The sequence below is a fragment of the Nipponia nippon genome, unplaced genomic scaffold (genome assembly GCF_047370975.1).
Source record: "Nipponia nippon isolate SJK-2023a ecotype South Korea unplaced genomic scaffold, ASM4737097v1 scaffold_5, whole genome shotgun sequence".
NCBI classification, from domain to species: Eukaryota; Metazoa; Chordata; class Aves; order Pelecaniformes; family Threskiornithidae; genus Nipponia; species Nipponia nippon.
Genome location: NW_028262369.1, coordinates 63,383,908 through 63,398,624, shown reverse-complemented (window position 1 = coordinate 63,398,624; position 14,717 = coordinate 63,383,908). Strand labels below are relative to the sequence as shown.

Below are 14,717 nucleotides of genomic sequence, written 5' to 3'. Positions count from 1 at the left end.
AATGCAGCATCTTTGTGCCTGAAGTCTCATAGATTGCAAATACTGATACTACTGTTGGTTTTTCCACTTACTACTGATTTAATATAGTCAAACTGATTTTCAGTAATTTAATAACAATTTGAAATTCTACCATTACTGTAAAAATAAAATATGTATTTAAGGATAAATATTCATTTTTTCCAAGGACTACAGAAAGCATTTTCAAGGAAATTAAGAATACAAGCCAAACTATGGAAATGGCTATCATAAGATGTTTTAATTACTGCTTCATTACCTAATAAAAACCCCCAAGGAAGAGACCTCTATTTGCTACAGTCTTTTCAGACAACAAGCAGAAGTGCCAGAACTGCTGGTTCTCAGACTTACTTTTTTCCCCTTTTTTTACACCTCTGTTCCAGCAAAATAGCCATTAACTGAATATGCAAATGTAACCGTTATGTTAGGCCACACACTACCAAGTAACTGTTTATCTGGCAGAATTTTGCAAACAGACTAGGTCAAGGCTCTCAATAAATTGCCTGAATATTTTCCTTAGGGCTGACTACTGATATGGGAAGGTTACTCATAAATTTGCCTTTCTTTCCTGTTGGAGCAAGCAAGGAAGACAGGGACACTTATTTTGCATCAAAAAATAACTGTTTTGGTACAAACAGAACTTCAGTAAAACCATACTAGAATACAAAATTGTGATGGAAATAACTGGAAAAGTCTGCTAATGGTTGTGCTTACACAAGTTATTTTCCCTCACGACAATTTTCTAGCATTGTTTGCAATGGAAAGCTGCACAAAGCCGCTTTAACCCAATCTTTTCCTACAGTAAATGGACCTCTTGATATATCATTGAAAATAAAGAAGAATGGTAATCTGACTTCATTTCAGAACAAAAACATTCCTTGACAGCAAAAGGCTATTTGGATAAGGTAAGCTGGAATTTTGTGCCCAGTACGAGGTATAGCTCTGACTGGAATAGAAAAAGGAGAGTACAAGTTTCATGTCCCTCAGGTTTTTTTTCTCTTGAAGAGGTAATCACCCAAACATCTCATCTATCACAAAAAACCTGACTACTGCACTTAGTTTCTTTCAGACTTAGATCAACTGTGACGATATGTCATTTGACTTTGCTAGGCTCTGTAAAGTCATCCATCACATTCTTTAAAGTTCTGCATATCACTTTGTGCACAGAAGATGCTTAAAAAAAAAAAAATCACTAAGATGATGCTATGTCACCCTGACAAGTTACACTATAAAACAGGCTTCAGGAGCAATATCATTGTTTTTATCCACAAATTATACATATAATGAGAAATAATGAAATGAACACATACTTCATGTCCCTGGGTAGTTCTCTAGAAACAGAAACACTCCTTGTAAACACAGATACTTATTAAAAACATTGATTTTTTTTTTTCTACCATCCAATTATGCACAACGCTGCATATAGAATGATTCAGAACAACCCATTTATGTATCTGGTTTTCATAACCCATATAACACTCAAACATTCAGTCCCTCCTCAAGTAAAACCACATTCCTAGCAGCAACAGCATAGCATCCAAAACCGTTACATCCCATTTACATCGATGTACAACCTGTACATTCAATACCTCCAGGGCTCTTTGCTCAACACAAGCCTCACTTCTACACCTCTGTTTTGTTTCCGAGACTGGAGAAGTTACACTGGAGAGAGCCAAAATGAGGAACTGGCTCAATACCACGAAGTTTGATCGCATATTCCTCGCTTGGTCACAAGTAAATACTGATGTGTGAAGGGGAAAAGGACAGACTGATGTGTGATACGATTTTTATAGAACAGAAATTTACTTCCCAAAAAAGTGGTGGGTTTTTTTCTTTTCTGTAGCATCCTAATTAAGGGGCAAGGAGATGGCTAGGTCAACATTCAACGCAGTGATTTTGTTCAATCATCTGATGAATGAAAAGTTACCCTAGAACGTATTTGAGAGACAAATCTCTGTCATGGCCATACATACCAAACAAAAGAAATCCAGCACTACACCTAGCTGTAGAAACATCTTTACTGATTAGTACTAGCTCATATTATCAACACTCCCCCCCCCAAGTCTACAAATCATTTGCAGACAGCTTTGTTCTAAATGCACATTTATTAGCAGCAGCTTGCCATTTATAAAGTTTTCAGCAGTACATGCCCTCAGCTTCACCTGAATCCAGCCCCTGGAGCCCAAAAAGTAGTTTGCTCTGGTTTTTGTATCACTCCAGTTAACCAATATATGAACCTAGTTGTGCAACTGAGTTAAGGTTCAGTTATAGTTTCTAAGATTGAAATAACCTATCCTGAAGACAAGAGTTTGAAGTTTGTAATTCTTTAGTGGAGATTTCTATTAGTAAATTCTATTAGTAAAATTTGACCAGCTGAATATTGATTGGAAGTAAATATGTAAGTGCAACGAATGTGAATAAACCGTATTTTACTTTCAAAGCTTCCAAAAAGACATCAACATATTTTGTCTATTAATTGGTCTTTTATACAAAAGGCAGAATATATTTGTAATACAAATATCTGTTTCTGCAGCTATTCTGTGTGGTCTTGTTTTAATTATTCCTAGCCTTATTTTTTCCTCATGAAGTGAAAACAGAAAGCCTTAATGAGTAAGGGTATGCAAAGCATTCTTTGTTAGTCTTTCTGAACTGTCTAGCTTCCCAAGTATTAGTTAATTCTGAGTTTATTTTTCAGTGAACAAATACCTGTCTGGAAGTCAAATGAGCAAATACAAACATAGTATTAGCCAGCTTAGAGAAGAGACCCTTACACAGTGCAACCAATAGGGCAAGATGGTTCAAAAAAAAACATGAGGAAAAGGAAGCCATATTTTCTCTCTCTTACAACTGTACTTAGTGGGAACAGCATATACTGTGCTCCTAAATGCATTTCTAGAATTTAGAGAGTACACATCAGCAAAACAGGTTTGTAGATTACTCTGTGATACACCATACAACACAAAACAGTAAAGCTTCAAAATAATTAAATAATATGCTGCGGAAAAATGCTTTTCTCCCATTATAAACTGATGATGACAAAGACGTTATGCCCGATTTGCTTACTTTGCAGTGAGAGTCATCAGTCTCAATGTAAGCTCGTGAATAAAACATCATGACAAACAGGTTAAAGGAATGCCTTCACGTTTCTAGTGGTTACTAAAAATCTAACAAATGTGTATATACAACACTGGCAAAAGCAGGAGACAATGGTGTTCCTCACAAGCATACCACATTTTTTTTTCCTGTATTGTATTCACATAGTCTCTTGAAACATTTGGTTTGTGTTTGTATAGCTAATACCTTTGAAGACGCTGCAAATGAAGTCTAATGCCTCTCCTATGGTTGGCTCATAATTATGAAACAGAGGAAGCCAGTTTGCAGAAATACTAAGTTCAGAAGTGAATGTTAATTAGCGCCTAGAATGGCTGAATACCCTATGCACAAAATAATAAATCAATGTAAACTTTCATCTATGCACCAAATTATATCTATAATCATTGACTAACACACAACTTAAAGCATGCCAAAAGGTATAAGTGGTGATTTTTCACAAACTTCAAAGGTCCAAAGGCCTTTTGTTGGCTACACCAATAAAAAGGCTGTTGGTTCCCTTTCCTCCTCTCCCCAGGTTTATGGGATTCTCAGCTCCATAAAGAATTAACACATACTACCGAGAGGCATGGAACAAATGTACTTAGAATAATTCAAAATGCACTAAGTCAAAGGGAGCCTAGGAATAACTCCACAAATTAACCACTGTCCTATCTTCAGGATAGCAAAAAGCTTTATCCATTCATTGCAGCTTGAAGTGGCACTGGACTACCTACATTTTAGTTTCCATTCCTGCATGATTATTTACATGAAGTTGAGAGTTAACAGGCAGGACTTAAAAACAAAGAAAATCCCACAGAACAACATGCACAATAATTCTCCTAAAAAGCAGGAGTTTACAGATATTAGGGCAGTGCAAGGAACTGATTCTTGTTCACTCAAATATTGGACAATTGCTTTAAGAATTGGCCTACTTAAGACACCAGTATTCATCATTTATAATCCTACACTGGGAACCTTATTTCTTGTTTGAATTTGACCTAAATTCATTAACAGTTTCAGATCACATTTCCCTGCACAGACTATTCACCAAGGGGAAGACATCCCAAACTCTGAATATTAAAATGAAGAGAAAAATATCTGAATATCTTTCTCCAAGAAAGCTCATTAAAGAATACATTCTGGTGTGGAAGTTTTTCTGGCCTTTTGTTAAGCATTAATATTAAAAAACTCACAGAAGGTTTTTTTGCCGTTTTAGTCACTCAGCAGTTCAACTTTTTCTTTCTCCCCCTCTTTTTGCACACTGGCAACTCCCGACTGCTACCTGCTTGCTGCTTTTCAGCCCCCGAACACTGTCCCCCTCTACAGCATTGCACTGCTGCACATCCATCATTTTTCATCACACAGAGCTCTGACATTCGTGCTGCAAATCTGGTTTTGCACTGCATTTGAACTGACAAGCTGCTGTGGTTAATTATTTTTTTTCCTCCTTTTCTAATGGTCAGTTTTACAGTAGGCCACTGATTATCAGAGATGAAGACATAAAAAGAGCAATAATCTAAGAAGCCATGTTATCCATTCTCTACTATTAAAGAACAATTTAAATGAAGAAATCATGTGGAAGCACAAAAATAAGCATTCACTTACAGACTAACACCTTACTGCAACAACCTGCTTACGTACGGCACAAAATAGATTATTGTTCCTATAAAGCTCATAGATAATGCTATATGCACTAAAACATCATTTAACACTTCATCTATTAACTATTCATAGAGACAGACATCTTACAGATTATTTTTGTAACAATTTCTCTGCTGTGTGACAGAAAAAATTATGTGAACTACACAGTTCTTGAAATAACTAAGTGTATCTATTGCTCTGCCATTTCATTCAATCTTATTTTCAGTCCCTTTGTCATCTAACCCTTAAATAATTTCTGCACCACTAAGTTTTCTGACATCATTTTTGCTAACTGCTGAGGGTCACTTCTAGTTACATGGCATCACATAGTTCATGTCTGTTTTAGCAAAAAATTAGTCTTCCATTAGGCCTGATATAGAGCTTGAACGCCAAGTCTGTAACCACCTCTATCTCCAAATATTAAAAAGATTCTGTTACCGTTTCAGACCTATCAGACAGAGGCAAATTCACTATTGATCTTCTACTATTCTTCCTTGTAAGATTTAACACTGAAATTGGTTACAATGAAAAACAAGACAGACAAAATTAAACTTCAAATATAAACAGAGAAGAAAATTTGGTCAAGTATCAGTCTGTCTTTTTTAATTCCTCAGAACTAATTATATATTCTTATATGATTGTAACTTACTGATACACAAATCCATTGTATAAGCAACCAGATACAATATATTCAGCATTAACTACATCTGGACAATCTGCATAGAACTCCTAGAATAAAAGCAAGACGAATGACATCGCTTAGAAGTGCCACATACAGTAATTGACCATTAACAGTTATCTTATCTTAAAAAACTATGCTGCTGAATTGTCAAGAATAATATTTTTCACAGTTCTCAAAAAAAGTTTTTTCTTGTGTGATTAGATCAAATTTTGTTCCCCAGGGCAAGTTAAAAAACACAGGATATTCAATAGGAAGAGTTACTTTTCACTGGGAATCTGACCGACTGGCTGGGAACATCTTTTAACAAAGTGGCTCTTGATGAATAGATGTTTTCAGAAAAATCAAACCACCACTTATGTGGTAATGACCAGGAATGTGGCAATTTCCACTCCGGTGGTCTGTGAAGAGCAGCTTCCAGCCTTTTAAAACCTGTTTGAGTATTGAATCTGCAAGCTGAGATAATGCAAGACACCACTTCCAAGTGATGGCTTAGTCATCAAAGCATTAGGGAGTGATTACTTCCCTATCACTTCTGCTGAAAAAGCTAAACTAGCTATAAATGAAGTGCCTCCTACTTCAGCAACAACTGCTGATCTTACAATACAAGCACACTGAATGCGATGTTTGACTACAGGTAATAAGTTCCCATCTGAGAAGTAACCACATTTCTCACCTTCAGATGGGAATCACAGTCAAGCAGCACACTGAGAGCTTTGAGGGAACAATAAATTCAGAGTGAGCACTTTTGGTGCCTCAGTTTTATTCCTCCTTCGTGTTTCAAATATTCACTGAAGGGCTGGGTTTCTAGGTTTGATGGCAGCGTCTAAAACAGGATCTTGAGACAGATGTTTTCATATTGCATATGGTGGATTATAGAGCACATAGTTTTTACTACCTTATCACTATAGGCATACCTGATAGAAGTACGCACACTGCCTATGTTAAGTAAATTGTCTGCTATGAATAATCATTCAACAGTTAATTGCAGGAAAAACAACCAGGCCCACATTATTGGAAGAACCAATGACTTCTTTTCCAAGTAGCACATATGGTTGTTTCCCTCAACACCGCTCTGAATTTTACAAACCCTTATGTCTTTAAACAAAGATGACCTAAGAAGTCCGAAGCTGAATAGTATCTTCAAGATGACTACCTAACTCATAGGCATCATGAAAAATTCCTTGTATTAGCACCCTGAGAAAAAACAGAGTTTATCTTTATTTTAGGAAAAACAGATAGCCTGGAATTAAATATTCAATTATTCCTATTAAAAGGGTTACCTACTACAAGGAGTAAGGCAATGTATGGGATGTCCAGAAATGGACCTGCGTTCTCGCAAGGATTAGGTGGTTGAGCACGGATTTTTGTTTCATTTTTGTTTTAATAACCAATACAAACAGTTCCAGACCCCTACTTCTTAGCCTTTGCTTTCTCTAGTTCCATTTTGATAATTTTGGTCCTTTAGCTCAAAGAACTTATTTGATAAGAGTCAGTTGCTTTATTGCTTCACTGCCTCTAAACAGTGATACCATGATTATATTTTTTAAAAGCTGATTTTTATTGGCATTTTTATTGGATTTATTCTACAATAACAGCTGAAGAGAGTAGGATGATGGGATATTGCCACCAAGGTGGTAGGTGGCGGGTAGGGAGGTTGCTTTGGGAAAGGTTCTTTTGGATGAATCCTACATCAGCAACCTTAATGCAAGTCAAATAGATAAGAACAGTACCAATCTCTAGCCAGCTATGGTTTTGTAATACCTAAGTTATATTTCATTAAGTATTAGCATTTCTTACAGAAGCTTCATTGAAAGAAAAAAAATCATTTAACACTTCCATTACGAGTTCAATTTAAGGACTAGCAATATTTCACCTGCACACTCATTCAAGATAAGAGCAGACAGGGCATTGAAGCTATTATAATGACCCTACGCTGAGACAAGATCTTAGTACTGAAATCGCTGTTATGTTTCTACAGTAAAATCACTGTCAAAAGATCTTAGTACTTGTCCAATAATAGATATAAGAAACAAGCAAGTTCAAACTGAAATGCAAAACAAAGTAAAAAAGTTTCCTGGAGTATCTAAAAGATAAATACTTTAGTAGGTCAAGGGACATGACTCTCTCCCTCCACCCCACTCCCAAGACCCCACCTGAGGTACTGCATGAAGCTCTGGGGTTCCCAGAGCAACAGTTTCAAACTGAAAGAGGGCAGATTTAGACTGACTGTAAGGAATTTCACACACACACAGAGCGAGCATTGTGAGGCACTGGAACAGGTTGCCCAGAAGTTGTGGATGCCCCGTCACTGGAAGTGTTCAAGGTCAGGTTGGAGGGGGCTTTGAGCAACCTGATCTAGTGGAAGATGTTCCTGCCAGTGGCAGGGGGGTTGGACCAGGTGATCTTTAAAGATCCCCTCTGATCTAATCCATTTTACGATTCTAACAGTAAAAAGCTAGGCTTAAGGTATGACCATTCTTAACAAATCACAACAGTTGAATGACTATTTCCTTAAGTTGCAATATAAAACAAATTTGCTTCCTAGCATAAATACATAACTTCTGTCTACATTTTACTCATCTAAACATTTATAAAAATAATCATATATGGAAAAAAGTAATCTCTTGCATGGGGAGTGCTTCAGCTCGCTCAAAATCTTTTCTAGATATGCCTTTACAAGGTACCTGGGACTAATATCTCATGTTTAATTCTTTTGAGAGCAAGAGACACTTAGGAAGAAGAGACACTTACTATGAGGGTGGTGAGGCACTGGAACAGGCGGCCCAGAAAAGTTGCGGATGCCCCATCCCTGGAAGTGTTCAAGGCCAGGCTGGATGGGGCTTTGAGCAACCTGGTCTAGTGGAAGGTGTCCCTGCCCATGGCAAGGAAGTTGGAACTAGATGATCTTTAAGGTCCCTTCCAACCCAAACCATTCTATCATTCTATGTCAGGGTTACATTTCACATGTAATTATGTCATCCACTGTGTCTGCAGCACACAAAAATTTATGTCATGCATGTTTTTCCACTCATTGGGAAACTATACGGTAATTTGGCACAGAAATTAAGTATACCACTGGACTTGTGGAGTCTTCCACATACGTGACGGGCAAAGCATTCAGGCTCCAGAGATAGAAAGTTTAAATGACTGGTTTTTAAACCTCTCAGACAACATTATGGCATCTGAACCAGAAGAGAAATTGGATGCCTATCTGCTATAGCACCTTAAAAACAAACAAACAAAAGAACATTTGTCAGCAGTGAGATCAGAGAAGTACAATAGACCAGCACTGGGACCAATGATTCCAGCAATAAACAGAGATTCCAGTGAAATCTCCCCCATCCCTAGGGAACTTAGATACTCAGATTAAGAACAACTGCTGTTCTTCAGTCTAGTATTTGTACTTAGTTCACTAAAATCCACCACCAATCCTTGCACATTTAAATTTAGTTTGGTAATTAAGTATTTTTAATAGTTAAATATATTATATGTGTTTCAAAATAAAGTTTCAAGCAGCACTACAATATTAAATCACCATTTTTATCTGCTGTTCTGTTCATTACTTTCATTCTAAACCACCAGATCCTGTTAGCTTTCATACTGAACACTCCAAAGTTTAGTCCAGGTCTCAGTTGTGCTACACTGGAAAGAAGTTTTATGTTTAATTTTCCCTAAATCCAGTTTCCCTTGCATAGTACTTTACTCTAGCACTACTGCATCAGTAAACCATGAAAGTATTACCTGACCAAAGACACAAGAATGGGGAAATCTCTGCAAGTCTGTACTTATTTATAGTACTCTCATTTCATGTGAATTCAACATAGCTCTGAAGGGAAAAAGAAAAAGAATAGGGGGAAATTTAATAAACACTGAAATAGTCATGGGTATTTCAGAAACTTGAGAGATAATTAGAAGATGAACTTAAAATTTTATACCACACTAAAACCCACAGATGAAGAACAGAAGAAACAGGGATGATTAAAACAGAAGGCATGTGTATTAGTTCTTCTTTGGAAGCATAATAAGTAGAGCCATTTTTTGCATAAAAGTTGGGGTTTTTTTTGTTTTGGTTTGTTTGGTTTTGGGGGTTTTGGGGGGGCTTGGGGGTTTTGGGTTTTTTTGGGGGGGGTTTTGTTTGTTTGGGGTTTTTTTGTGGGTTTTTTTGTTTTTTTAGTTTTCCTTTGAGTTGCATGGCAATTATTACCTCTGAAGCATAACTTGTCATCACCCTACACTGAAAAGCAGCTAAGAAACTGTGTATCTAGTAACACACAGTGACCAGCCATCACATAAATAATACTATGTTTTCACATATGATTTTCTCACTTCTTATAAATAACTGCTTTTCATTCATTTCATTTTTTGGTATTTGAAGGTATTCTTGCTTCACTTCTGAAAACTCCCCACCACTGGGAGGTTTTACTTCTATCCATAATTATTGTTCCATAATTGCTCCAAAGACAAGACGTCTGTTTCTGCTCAGTACCATTTCTCATTCCTGTGTATTTCTTATGCATTTTGAAAGCATCTTTGTGTAATCATTAAAGGGTTTTGTGGTCTTCCACAAGAGAGCACCAAATCAGTTAAAAAAAAAAATCACAAGAGACTTGCCTACAAAGGTGTCTGGTAGATCGAGAATTTAAGGAGAAATTTAAAGGGATTTCAGGAGTCTTTCATTTTAATTTCATATACTACTGCCACAATTTTTTCGTTCCACCCATACATGGATACAGACGAGCACCTCAAGAAGGTATCCAAAGGCTGAACAGCAACAGAGGCTTATGAGCAACATCCCTGTGACAGGCACGAACTGGTTATTTTCTCAGCACCGGCACTGCAGCACCAGGGGACCAGGACACTTCCAGCATGCCAATGTGCTCCACACAGCTGTCCTACCAGAAACTAGGTATTTACTGCCCAATTCATTACTGTTAATCTAGCTCATTGGGCTAACTAAATAATTAACAGGGCACAGCATTCTCTAATAAGTACACTCACTTATTTAACATGTACCTTGTTGCCACTTAATCTTTACTTCAACTTCTAACTACTCCTTCCCATAGATCTTCCTAAGGGTTTCTTTTTCTATCCGAAATTCTACACGCACATGCTGCTTGGCTTCAGAGTTTTTTTGGGTTGGGTTGCAGTTTTGGGGGGGGGTGGGGGGGGGGTGGGTGGTGTTTGTTTGTTTATTTGGTTGGTTGGGTTTTTGGGGGGTGGTGTTTGGTTTTGGCTTTAAATTATTATTAGCTAGTTTTCCTTTTCTTGTCTGAACTCCCCCCACCCCCCACTTCAGAAAGCCCCTCAGGTGGGCTTTGTTAGCTCAATGTGAGCTCTTAAGGACTTTAAACACCTCAGCTACTAAATATTTCTCAATGGCTAGTTATCCAATTCAAATGCTTGTTGAAAGCCTTAGTAAAAACAGATACCACTTACCAACACAGAGATGGTACTGAAATAATTTTCCTGGTTTTGTTTGGTTTTTTTTTGTTTGGTTTTTTGGGGTTTTTTTTTGTTCGGGTTTTTTTTTTTGCACACTCTTCAATATTTCATTTTCTTGTTAAATGGAGTTTTCAGCTAATTAGACACATTTCTTTTCAGTTGTAGCTTTCCTACTGGTTTTGTCTGCTATGACAGACACCACATATCTGAGTCACTCATTCAACTGTGATACTTAAATAATGACTCCTGCAAGAGCTGTCGAAATATAATATCTATAATTTACCTTTAAAGCCACATAGGGAAGGAAAGATTGGGAAAGTACACACACACCAAAACAAGAAGTAAAAAAAGCATGTATGATGTTTTGCTGCCTAAGGAAAGAAGCTGTACATGTTACTTTTTCTTAGATAACAGAACTACAAATTCAGCCCTTGCCAAAATTCGTACTATATTTCTTTCATTCTGGTCTATGACCAGTAGTGAGTAAAACACAGAACAATGAGACGAAGAACCCAAGTACACAACCCAATACTTGCAGATGTCCCACCAAAATATTCTCATGAGCTACAGGTTAATGCTATTTCAGTGCTTCCGTATTTTCCTTCAGTTTTTCCTCGCATTTAAGTTCAGTCAACAGTATTTAGCTAGCAACAGTAAATAAGTACTGATCAACTTCATTTAGCACAGACAATAACTATGCTATTTCCACTATTATTTTACTCCTTTGAAGCCCATCCTTAACTGACTACAAATTGCACCATCTAAACGAGATCTCCAGTTCTAAATGATGTTGAGCATCTCAGCCACTAACTAGCATCTCAGGATGCTGAAGTTAAACATGCATAAGCCTGAATCAGCATCACAAAGTGCAAAACCCAAGAGCTTTGTACACCAGCTGCCAGTGCTTCTGAACTACAGAGAAATACTGCTCTGTAGCTATTGGTTCACCTAACAGCCAAGTTGTCTACATGGTGCAAGTGCGTGGTTCAGCTTCTACTGCTTCTAATGCTTTTCTATTTCTGAACATAATCCAGTCCTTAGTGAAAGGACCTCCCTGCTACGCAAGGACAGATCTGCACTGTATCATCTGTACAGTAAACAGTTGGTATCTATCATGCCTGTAGCTCCTAGACATACAGGAACAGACAGACAAGAAGTTTGGCACCAAAAAGATTTCTTGATGGAAAAAGATGTCAGGTGTGTCATTAAACCAATGCATGACACACCTCTCTCTATATATGCACATGTGGAAAAAAGGGTATCACTGCTCTTTCCAAGAGTGATCTTTACTGCAGATCAACACTGCACAGGGCAGAGGTCTCAAGTTAAGTAAGGTGCTGAGATGCCATACTGTCCTGTCCCATACTTCAAGTGCCCTCAGAACAAAGATGTCTTAACACATGTAGATCTAAACATGGCTTTGGCCTCTTGGTATGCTTGCAATTAATGTCCTTGTTGCATTTCATTTTGATTAATTGCTCAGTAATCAATATAAGTCAAGCATTTACAATTAATCAGTGCTGGTCAACAAAACAGCAAGCCATGCAACCCAATTTGGGGTAGCAGCATACATATCTCTGAAATAAGGTTTTGCTTTCATTTACCATTCCTCACATGATTCATTAAAACAAGAGTTAGCAGTACTATCTGGTCTTCCCCTATCTATTGAACTCAAGGTGATTAGGTAAACATTTATATTTGTTATCAATTATTTATACAATTGTCTCATTTACCTTTTAAAGAGTAATGAGGCGTTACTTGCTGCTCTTATGCTATACAGACTTATTTCTTCTTAATTAGTTTATGATTTTAAAAGAAGTTTAAAGGCAGATGCATACATGGACTTTTTCAATAAGATAATCAGCAGTCTATTCATTTCTACCTTCATCTATCCATTCTGCAGTAAAAATTATCACTTTCTAGGGTAGCTATTAGCAAAATAGTTGTGAGATAATATTTTGATATATTGCCTAATGGCAACCAGTCATCAATTGAGCTATTTCAACCAGACACCATGAAAAGGCTTTTAACATACAACAGACTTTTAATATTGTTTCCCTGGAGAAAACACGTGACCCTGACTGGAGTTCTCTGCAGTACATAAATATTTTAATACATTGAAGAGGCTGCTGCTGAAACATATCTGGACTGAAGAGATTAAGCAGACAGAGTTAATAAAAAATTACTGTCCCTTTCTCTAAATGGAGACTTCTGCTCTTCAAAGCTGAAAGTACTTATAGTGTATCAATGTCTTCGAAGATATTTTAGAGTAATTTCACAAGACTGTCAAAAGGACAAACTTATTACAACAAACCTTATTTTAAACGTTGTTGCAAGCTAGTCTGCTTAAAACTCAGCACAAGTAATTTTATTCCTTGAAAGCATGATAAATAAAAATGCTGAATTTTACTCAGACCCAATAAATGATTCTTAATCACATGAACATAAACTCACTTTAATGGTAATCAAGATCTAGCATGACTACTGTATGTCTCTCCAGTTGATCATCACATCAGTCTTTAAAAGAGCCCATTTCCCTTTTGCATAGCTACAGTGTATGACAAATACTGCTACACAAATAATTCAATACAGGCCATGGCCTGAAGCAATGCACCAGGCATTTATTTAAATCTCACACTTATTCACCTCACAAGAGTGCTCTGTTGGGCAGGATTTCCAGTCCTACACGACATACTGCTCACCTCTGTTTAATATCAGAACCTCACCGGTTCTGTTTAATATCTTTATCTGGTTCTGCTTAATATCTTTATCGATGATCTAGACAAGGGGATCGAGTGCACCCTCAATAAGTTTGCAGACGACACCAAGTTGGGTGGGAGCGTTGATCTGCTGGAGGGTAGGAAGGCCCTACAGAGGGACCTGGACAAGCTGGATCGTTGGGCCAGGGCCAACTGCATGAGGTTCAACAAGGCTCAGTGCCAGGTCCTGCACTTCGGTCACAACCACCCCATGCAACGTTACAGGCTGGGGGAGGAGTGGCTGGAGAGCTGCCTGGCTGAAAAGGACCTGGGGGTGTTGGTTGACACCCAGCTGAACATGAGCCAGCAGTGTGCCCAGGTGGCCAAGAGGGCCAATGGCATCCTGGCTTGTATCAGGAATAGTGTGGCCAGCAGGACCAGGGAGGTAATAGTGCCCCTGTATGTGGCACTAGTGAGGCCGCACCTCTTGGGCTCCCCACTGCAAGAAGGACATTGAGGTGCTAGAGTGTGTCCAAAGAAGGTCAAAGCTGGTGAAGGGTCTAGAGCACAAGTCTTATGAGGAGCGGCTGCGGGAGGTGGGGTTGTTTAGTCTGGAGAAGAGGAGGCTGAGGAGAGACCTTATTGCTCTCTACAACTACCTGAAAGGAGGTTGTAGCGAGGTGGGGGTTGGTCTCTTCTCCCTAGTAACACGATAGGACAAAAGGAAATGGGCTCAAGTTTTGCCAGGGGAGATTTAGATTAGATATCAGGAAAAATTTCTTCACTGAGAGAGTGGTTAGGCATTGGAACAGGCTGCCCAGGGAAGTGGTACAATCACAGTCCCTGGAAGTATTCAAAAAAATGTGTGGATGTGGTGCTTATGGACATAGTTCAGAGGTGGACCAGGCAGTTAGGTTAACAGGTTGGGCTCAATCTCAGAAGCCCTTTCCAACCTTAACCATTTTATGATTCTATGAAATAAGCTGAGAAATAAGCGGTTGTATCCACAGACAAGACCAGAAACAATTTCTGTCTTCAGCACAGCACTCAGTTGCAGGTGGAAAGGGATTTCAAGTGTGCCTTGTTGTCCCACAGACAAACCACACAAACACCGAATGCAGTGGTGGAATTAGGAGTCAGACTTG

At 38.1% G+C, this 14,717-nt stretch overlaps 1 long non-coding RNA gene across 4 annotated transcripts in view; it reads right to left on the bottom strand.

Moving 5' to 3' along the window:
• Window positions 1–14,717, bottom strand: part of LOC148052287 (uncharacterized) — a 203,746-nt gene that overhangs the window by 170,206 nt on the left and 18,823 nt on the right. The gene's annotated exons all lie outside the window — the stretch shown is intronic.